Below are 10,648 nucleotides of genomic sequence, written 5' to 3' on the forward strand. Positions count from 1 at the left end.
CCAGAAGATGTTCCATCCAGTTAGAAGGACACATGCACCACTATGTTCATAGCAGTCTTATTTATAATAGCCAGAAGCTGGAAAGATCGGAGATGCCCCTCAACAGAGGAATGGATACAAAAAATGTGGTACATTTACACAATGGAGTACTACTCATCTATTAAAAAGAAAGAATTTATGAAATTCCTAGGCAAATGAATGGACCTGGAGGTCATCATCCTGAGTGAGGTAATCCAATCACAAAAGAACTCGTACAATATGTACTCACTGATAAGTGGATATTAGCCCAGAAATTTAGAATACCCAAGATATAAGATAAAATTTGCTAAATGAATGAAACTCAAGGAGAATGAAGACCAAAGTGTGGACACTTTGCCCCTTCTTAGAATTGGGAACAAAACACCAATGGAAGGAGTTACAGAGACAAAGTTTGCATCTGGGATGAAAAGATTGACCATCTAGAAACTGTCGTATCTGGGGATCCATCCCATAAACAGCCCCAAACGCTGACACCATTGCATATACTAGCAAGATTTTGCTGAAAGGACCCAGATATGTCTGTCTCTTGTGAGACTATGCTGGGGCCTAGCAAACACAGAAGTGGATGCTCACAGTCAGCTATTGGGTGGATCAAAGGGCCCCCAATGGAGGAGCTAGGGAAAGTACTCAAAGAGCTGAAGGGATCTGCAATCCTATAGGTGGAACAAAAATATGACCTAACCAATACCCCACCCCCCCGGAGCTCGTGTCTCTAGGTGCATATGAATCAGAAGATGGCCTAGTTGGTCATCAGTGGAAAGAGAGGCTTATTGGTTGTGAAAAGTTTATATGCGTCAGTACAGGGGAACTCCAGGGCCAAGAAGTGGGATTGGGTGGGTAGGGGAGTGGGTGGGGGAGCGTGTGGCAGACTTTTGGGATAGCATTGGAAATGTAATTGAAATAAATACCAATTTAAAAAATATGGAAAAAAATCTAAAAAAAAAAATGATCAAAAGCAACTTGGAGAAGAAAGGGTTTGTTGCACCTTACACCTTTACATCTCAGTCTATCATTGACAAAACTCAGGACAGAAACTCCAGGCAAAAACAGGAAGTAGAAATTTGAACAGAAAACGCAGAGGAACACTCCTTCCTGGCTTATTTCTCATGGCTTGCCCATCCTGCTTTCCTATTATTAGACCCAAGACCAACAGCAAAGTCTAGTTACCTAAAATGATCTAGCTCTACTTCTGCTAGTCATCTATCAATTAAATCCACACAGATTTGTCCCTATGCCAATATACTGGAACTATTTTCCCAGCTGTTAACTCTTCTGAAATTACTTACCTTTCATCAACTTTACATAAAACTATGCAGTATAAGGGATCCCTGTCAACATACAAATACATAATTAGTTAACAAAGACTCTACCTTTCTCACTTATCCCCAAGATGTCGTGTTAATATTAGTATCACATCATAAGCATTTCAAATTTTAAAAGTCCCATAGTCCTTAAAAATTCAATTTAAAAGTTAAGTCCCTCTTAAACATTAAACATCTCTCTGAAAGTTCCAAAACTCTTTAAAATGTACAAAGCTTATCTATAACTACAATATCCATTATTTTCCTTCTCTGATACCATACCCTGTGACATGAGAACACTGTTTACTCTTCTTACCACTTTGATCAGTTTTGCGGTTTGTTTTTTGTTTGTTTGTTTGTTTGTTTGTTTTTTGTTTTCTTTTGTTTTGTTTTAATCCTTCTATTGGCTGTTGCCCAATGCCAAAAGAAGCTTCTCTGACTAAGGTTAAGAGCAATCCAAGTCTGCAGGTTAGAGGGCATGTTTACGCATAATCCTTTAGTGAAATAACAAAGACATATTCTACCTCAGGGACTATGACCTGCTAGATATGAAATTTTTACCAGCATTATACTATGGGGCAAAAAACTTCCTTCTATGATTTAGGCTTTAAATCTAATGAGATGCTGATCAGATAGTGCATATCTTAGTTAGTTTCATTGCTATGTAGATTGCCATGACCCTAAACCTAAACATTTAATTGTGGCTGGTTATCATTCTAGATGTTCAGTCTATTATCATCAAGATGAGAAGTATGACAGCTTGCAGGCAGGCACAGTGCTAGAGATGCTTAGATTTCTACATTCTGATCCATGGCATCCAGAAAGAGGCTTTCCTCCTTACTGGGTGGATAGGTGACCTCAAAGCATATCTATGCAATGAAACACTTCCCCCAATAATGAGAATACCTCCTCCAATAAGTCCTCACCTCCTAAATGTACCACTCTTTATATTAACCACTCAAAGCAGCACATTCCACTCCCTGGCCCCCATAGGCTTCTTTAAACACACGAGTCTATATAAACCATACCTAGTCATAACATAATGTAAAATACATTTAGTTCAACTTCCAAAGTCCCAAAAGTCTATGACAGTCTCAACAATGTTAAAAATGCAAAGTTCAAAGTCTCTTTTGAGATTCATGCAATCTCTAAACTGTTATCCTAAATTAAATCAAAATAAAAAAGCAGATAACATATTTCCGCATCACAGGATATATATTATCATTCCAAAATGCCATAGGGAGGAAATACTAGACAAAAGGAAGACCAAAAATCACCTGAGAAAACTCCATACTCTGTATCTCCATGCTTGATGTCTAACTCCTTTAAACTTTTTTGATTGAAACACAATTCTTTCTTTTGGGCTAGTTTCAACTTCTGTTAGCTGCTTTCTTCCACAGGTATTCCATGGTTCTAGCATCTCTAATATCTTGAAGATGACAAGGCAACTTCCAGTTCACAGCTTCTTATTTCAATGTCTGTCATCCATACATGATTTTCTGGGCTCCTCCAAAAGGCTTGGTCAGTTCTCCAGCTCTGCCTATGTAGCACTCTAGGCTCTGATTAATTCCACTCCACTGCTGCTGCTTTTCTTGGTGGTCATTCCATGGTATTGGTATCTCCAATATACTGGGACTTCTACTGCACCTATCTTACACCAGTAGCCTCTCATAGGCTCTTTTCATGGTGTCAATCTTCAACTTCTTTGTATGAGCTCTTCAGAACTGGGATGCCAACTGTAACTGAGTCTATACCTACACCAGTGTTCTCTCATGGCCACCCATAGTGCCAACTCTCAGCTGCACTCCTCAATCCCTTTTTGCTTTCAAAAACAGTGCTACCTGGGTGATTCTTAAACATTACTAAGTCCCACTACCACTGGAGGTCTATCTCTGGAACAAACTTCTTTGTGCTCTCAAAAAATAGGTAATTCCATCTCAATGATGCTAGTCTCTTAATTATCCTAATTTCTTAGGTTCAGCTAACTAACATCATTTGTCTCAGTAAGTCCTTCTATACTTGATTCTAAATCAAGAGCTGCATGGAGGAAACTGTCAAGTTCTGCTGGTAGCATGGGATAGAACATATGACCGTGTTCTATTACATCTTCATTAACTTTCTGTTTTCATTTACTGCCTAAGCTTGGATCTTCTGAAACTTGTTCTTTAGACTGACTTTGATTGCAAAGATTTGCATGTCTCTGTCTTCTGCAATCTGGGATTAAAGTTATGTACCACCAGGCCTGAACCTAATCTTTTTTTTTTTTCCTTTGGAACTTGCTCTGTACCAGGTTGACCTTAAACTCAGAGATCTGCTTACCTTGGTCTCCAGGGAATAAAGAAGTGTACAACTATGCCTAGGTCTAAGCTTTTCTTAGTGACTATGCCTGAAGACCTAGATTATCAGTAGGTCCTGCATTTCTGGATTGTATTTAATTCCAAATTACAGGTCCAAATGAAAAACAATGACCAGGTAGCACCCAACATGATACGACTATCCCTTGATCAACTGAAAACAAATAAACAATGAGATTAGCTGGGTAGGATTTTCTCCTAGGTCCTACTACCTTAATTTCACTTAATACCCGTGAACATGGGATTTAGCTCTATTCTACTTCCTTTATTATTAAAACCATTTATTTTTAAATTTTTCCTCTCTAAGCTTGCTATTCTTGATCAAGACAGTTTTCATAATAGTGAATGACAGGGGTGACACCATAGAGGCAACAGCAGACTCTTGCAATTGGATTCATCTAATTCAAGAAAATGGAGACAGAAACCTTCCCCAATTCCAAAACCCATGATTAATTTGTTTAACAACCTGCAAAAGATAAGGAAGGGCAACAAGCCTTTAAAAGATCTAGAAATAGTGATGAGGGAGTTGAATGAAAATTTTGCTTCAGAACAAGAATGTTAAAACATTGATTGCAAAAGGAGGCAAGAATATTAAAGCTTTCTTTATAGACTACAATGCCAGTGTTTCAGTATCAGAAAGCAATGGCATTGAGTGCATACTGAGTATCAGTGTTGATATTGAGACAATTGGAGAGATTCTGGAAAAAAAGTATCATCTCTACCTTGGAAGAGGGCCTGCAGTGTCATCATCCACTGCAATCAGCCAGCTCCTGCTGGAATCTGACTGCTTGAAGTACAATAAAGGAAGTGACTTTGACTGTGAGTTGAGACTGTTGGTTCATTAAAGTGTGGCAGGAGAAATTATTAGAGTTATAGGTGCTAAAATCAAAGAACTTTGAGAAAACACTCAGACAACAATCAAGCTTTTCCAGGAGTGCTGTCCTCATTCTACTGACAGATTTGTTCTTATTGGAGGAAAAACTGATAGAATTGTAGAATGCATAAAGATCATCCATGATCTTATATTTGATTGTCCCATCAAAGGACATGTACAACCTTATGAATCCAACTTTTATGATGAAATCTATGATTATGGTGGTTTTACAATGATGTTTAATGACTGCTGAGGATGGCTTGTGTGACATTTCTCATGTGAGGAAGAAGTGGTTTTGAGACAGTGCCTCCTGTTGGTGTGGGCATCCCATGCCTCCTTCTAGAAGAGATCATGATTATATAAACCCCTGTCAAGGACATCCTCCTCCTTCTCTTAGTGAAGGTAGCCAGGGTGGCAGGAGAGCCCAGAATCTTCCTCTTCTTCCACCACTATCACCAAGAGAAAGAGATGTAATGGCTAACAACAAAAGAGGAAGGGCTGGAGACTGCTATGATGGCATGTTTGGGCTCAGTGCTGATGAAATGTAGGGCTATGCATTTGGCATGTGAAGCCCATCAAAATGGCTAATGGCTTATGAACCACAGGGAGGTTCTGGATATGATTGTTTCTATACATGGTGTTGTGGCTCATACCATGATCTTGGTGGACCTATTATTACTACACAAATGACTACTCCAAAAGATTTGGCAAGACATATCATTGGCAAAGGTGATCAGAAGATTAAGCACATTCATGATGAGTCTGGAGCATTGATCAAAATTGATGAACCTTTGGAAGGAAGATCGAATCCTTACCATTACAGGAATATAGCACCATACAGAACACACACCATTTGCTGCAGAACAGTGGGAAACAGTATGCAGATGTTGAAAGAGTCTATTGCAAGGTATCTTCTTCCTTTTTATAGTGTGAAGCAGTGTTCTGGAAAGATTTTCTAAGACTAGTAAAGAACTGAAGGAGTCTTATATATTTTTTTTAACTGCTTCTGTTTAAAAAGTCAACATTCTTCTACTTTGTAGGTGTTCTGCATTTGAGGTGTAGTGAAATCTTTGCTGTTCACCAGATGTAATGTTTTAGTTCTTTACAAACAATTTTGAAGGGAGAAACTTCCCCCTCCCTGTGTAATTATTGTGAACACCTTGCTTTGTGGTCACTGTAACACTGAGGGGAAGGCACAGTGAGGAAAGTAATTATCCACATGTTCCTGGCATTTGTTCAGAGCAGTGTGCAGAATACAATGCTCTTTTGTAATAAACATTTTGTGATTTTGAAAATAAATTCAGTAAACCTAAAAAAATTTAGCGAACCACAAGAAAATTCTAAACTAGGTTTTGACATTTCTTTTCCCAATGTGACTATTTAAATGTCTTCACCTTAGCCTCAGGCAGACTCTTTGACTAAAGGCAAAAAATAGCTACATTCTTCACCAAATTATCACACTTAAAATCCCACTTAAAATGTTGCTCTATTTTCCTAATCCTAAATACCCTAATCCTAAATGCCACCCCCCAAAAAGCATGATCAGGTCTAGCATAACAACACCCCAGTCTCTGGTAGCAACTCTTGTCTTAGGGTTTCATTGCTGAAAAGAGACACCATGACCAAGCCAACTAATATAAAAGTAAAAATTTAATTGAGGCTGGCTTACAATTCCAGAATTTCAGTCTCTTATCATCATGGCAGGAAGCATGGCAATATTCATGCAGACATGGTGCTGGAGGAGTTGAGAGTTCTACATCTTCTTCCAGAGGCAGCCTAGAGGAAAATATTTTCTGCAGGCAATAAGGAGGTTTTCTTCCTCCCCAGGAAGAGCCTATTCATCAGAGGCCTGAAAGCCCACCTATAAAATAATACATTTCCTCCAACAAGGACACACCTCCTAACAGTGCCCTCCTTGTACCTAAGTATTCAAACCACCACACTGCATAAAAAGTTATGCCACTATTGCACTAGTAGGTCTATCATGCCTGCAACATAGTTATGGCATACAGAGGCCAGATCTGGGTAAAACCGTCAATATTCATTGTTGCCTAGCATACTTCCTTTCACTCTGATACTGTCAAAGCTAGCCAGTGGGGTTGAGGTCTCAGAGACAACCAGTTGGAAACTGTTTTCTCAGTGTCCTACACCAATTGTATGTGTGGTATATTCATCCCATGGGACTAAACATGCCATTATGGTGTGTAATCACTGGCAACATCAATACCCTTTGTTTCTTTGGAGGCTTCCATGGCCTTGCAGTATGATTTTCTTTTGATTACCCTGGTCTTCTGGAAACTGCGTTTTCCATCCATGCAAGATAATTTCATTTGAACCCTTCTGTTTCTGTTTTCAGGCTCTCTTTTGAAATTAGCTTGTATTAAACATTTATTTATTTATTCACTTTACATTCCAAAATCAGCTCCCCACTCTGTTCCTGGTACCTCTCATGCAGATCATCGCACGTTCCTCCCACCCCTTCTCATTTGAGAATAGGGAGGCCCCTAATCTCTTGAGAGTCTTTCCCCACTACCCATCCAACTAACCACCTCTGGCACATCAAGTCACTGCAGGACTAGGTCCATCTTTTCCCACTGAGGCTAGACAAGACAATCCAGCTATAAGAACAAGATCCACAGTCAAGCAGGCAACAGACTCAGGGATACTCCCATTCCAATTGTTGGGGGACCAACATGTAACATAGCTGCTACATATGTACAGGAGGTCTAGGTCCAGCCCATGCTTGCTCTTTGGTTGGTGGTTTAGTCTCTGGAGGCCCCCAAATGACCAGGTTGGTTGACTTTGTTCGTCTTCCTGTGGAGTCCCTGTCCTTTTCAGGTCCCTCAATCTGTTCTTAAGACTGTGAGTTCTATCTAATGTTTTACTGTGGGTCTCAGCATCTTTTTCTTTGATTGCTGAATGGGGCCTCTCTGAGCATAATTATGCTATAATCCTGTCTGCAAGCATAGCTATGCATCATTAATAGTGCCAGGGAATGTTTCTTGCCCACATGATGGGTCTCAATTCCAACCAGTCATTCATTGGCCATTCCCTCTGTTTCTACCCTTTGCTATTTGTAATAGCCAGAAACTGGGAAAAAGCCTAGATGTCTCTCAACTGAAAAATGGATAAAGAAAGTGTGATTCATTTACACAATGGAATATTATTCAGATATTAAAACCAATGATATCATGAATTTTGTAGGCAAATGGATGGAACTAGAAGATATCATCCTGAATAAGGTAATCCAGACCTAAAATGCATGCTATGTACTCACTTATAAGTGAATATTAGCCATAAAGAACAGGATAACCATACTATAATCCACAAATCCAAAGAAGACAAATAGCAAAGATGGTTGACTCTTTCTCAGAAGGGAAAATAAAATAGATATTGGAAATGGATTGGAGTAGGGACCTGAGTAGGAGAAGGAATTTGGAGGAGAGCATGGAAGAACAGGTGTAGGGAGAGCAGGGGAGAGAGAATAAAAATCAGAAGTTGTGGGGGACAATCTTCAGGAAGTGCCAGAAAACATAGACTATCTATGGGGAAGACTAGCTGAGACTGCTGGCAGTATGGGGCATGAATTCTGAAGTAGCCCCTCTCTGTCTCCAGAAAGGACACCCAATGAAGTGATAAGCCAGGCACTCACCAAGAAAACTTTAGATCCAAAATGTGTCCTGCCTACAGGACGTTCAGGGAAAAAAATAGTACAGATGGAAATTAGCTTTCTAGTTAGTCTTTACAGCATTTTTTACATTCTTATTTTTCCATTACTTTCTCCTTAGGCCCAGCTCTCTCTAACCCTCCCCCTTCTTTTATTTTACATTCCTCATCCTGTAGTTTGAAAATACATCTCCATTAAGTGTTTAGATTTGTTATTGTTTCTTTTTTATTTTCTTTTGAAGGATAGAAAATTTCATTTTTAATATACTTCATCATGTGTCTTTTTCAAGAATAAAGGTCTCTTAAAGAACTGTTTATATAACCAAATGAAGATTTGCAATATTAAATTTAAAAAGATAAAATGTTTTCCCTTCCATGTATAGACTGACAGATCATTTCAAATACAACAGTGAATGTACTGAGGTCAAGATTAAGACTTGGTTGATACAGGCATTTCCTTGAGAATAATTAATCTATTTCCACTGCACTGCAACACAAATTTGACCTTGGGATTAACAGAGTTTTCATATCATTTGTCTCATTTTGTTTTTTGGCATTTTGTTTTTTTGTTTGTTTGTTTTGTTTTTTGTTTTAAGTGTTAGAGATCCTCTTTTGCATCAATGTAATCATTCGATATTTGTTCTTTTGTATAACTCTTTTTAACTTGTAAAGCAAGGAACTTCATTTAGGCATCTATTATCAAATGAGATAATAAATTTTGCTGGTTTTGTTTGTATATTAATTTAAAACTTAATTTGCTACATTTTGTTCCATTGTGGTTAAAATTTTACTCAAAATAAAAGTTTACTGAAAATTGATCAGTAGATGTAATTGGGAAAATTTATCTTTATTTTGTTCCTTACTCCAGGTTGCATACATATTCACAATGCACTCCTTTGTTAATTTAGTTATTAATTTATGTTTCATTTACTGTGTGATAGTCTGTCATTGCATTTATTTGTGTGTTTTGAAAATATTGATAACATTTAAAAGATATTTTTTCTCAAATTTTATTTCTTAATAATCTTTTGAAGTATGTAGAAATGACATTTCAAAAGAAAAAATCTAAACCACATATAGAGTCTAGCAATTTTTTACAGTTCTATCAGTTTTGGAGATGTTTTAGTAATTCATTGTTTTACTCATATTATAAGATATATTTTCATTCCTTGAGAATACACAAGAAAAGCAGGCTAGAGAAACAGCTCTCAACTCCAACAGCCACCCCTTGCTATTGCAGAGGCCCTTTCTGCCATGAAAGCTAGTAGGATGACAGCAACTTTCCATCTCTTTTTATAATCTTTTAGACCCAGTCTCACTGAGAGAAGGAAAGAGAAACCATCAAGTGTTCTACTCCAGAGATGGGGATGAGAATGGGAACTTCGGAACTAAAAAGCAAAAGGAGGAATGAAGATCTGCAGTTAGTTTGTCTGATTTCATGGTAGCAGTGGCCCTGGATTAACAGGAAGTGTGTGATGAGTAAACTAACTAGTACCCCCAAAATTCCCTGGGACTAAACCACCAATCAAAGAAAACACATGGTGGGACTCATGTCTCTAGCTGCATATGTAGCACAGAATGGCCTAATCAGCCACCAACGGCAGGAGAGGTCCTTGGTCTTGCAAAGATTCTATGCCCCAGTATAGGGGAATGCCAGGGCCAGGAAGTAGGAGTGGGTGGGTTGGGCAGCAGGGGTAGGAGGGAAGTGGGGATAGAGGAGTTTCAGAGAGGAAACTAGGAAAAGGGATAGCATTTGAAATATAAATAAAGAAAATAGCTAACTAAAAAATACAGAAAAATACAAACAATATTGGAAAGAAAAGAATAAAACAATTCAAGAACTAGAGAAAGAAAATAGAATAATTAAGGACAGCCGACACTTCCCTGCAAAAAAATGAAAATGGTTTGATTTGGTTTGGTTTGGTTTGGTTTGGTTTGGTTTTGCTTTGTTTTTTTGTTTCGCGACAGGGATTCTCTGTGTAGCCCTGGCTGTCCTGGCACTCACTTTGTAGACTAGGTTGGCCTTGAACTCAGAAATCTGCCTGCCTCTGCCTCCCAAATGCTGGGATTAAAGGAGTGCGCCTGGCGTGGTGGTGCACTCCTTTAAACCAAACCAAACCAAACCAAACCAAACCAAACCAAAACAAAACAAACCAAACCAAACCAAACCAAAACAAAACAAAACAAAACAAAACAAAACAAATTGAAACAAAATGAAACAAAACGAAAAACAAAAAAAAAAAAACAGCACAGTATCCCTGTCTTTGGTCACCCACTATTACAACAGAAACAGTAGAATGGTTCTCGCTTCTCTCTTGTAAACTAGAAAACCTGGATAAAATGGACAAATTTCTAGACAGACACCCGTACCAAAATTAAATCAGGATCAGATTAATGATCTAAACAGTCCCATA

General features: G+C 38.3%; 1 pseudogene; it reads left to right on the forward strand.

Moving 5' to 3' along the window:
- The first annotated feature begins 4,105 nt into the window (after positions 1 to 4,105).
- Positions 4,106 to 5,496, forward strand: LOC110291036 (annotated as a pseudogene).
- The last annotated feature ends 5,152 nt before the right edge of the window (positions 5,497 to 10,648 follow it).

This window comes from Mus caroli, chromosome 3 (assembly GCF_900094665.2).
Source record: "Mus caroli chromosome 3, CAROLI_EIJ_v1.1, whole genome shotgun sequence".
Classification (NCBI taxonomy): domain Eukaryota; kingdom Metazoa; phylum Chordata; class Mammalia; order Rodentia; family Muridae; genus Mus; species Mus caroli.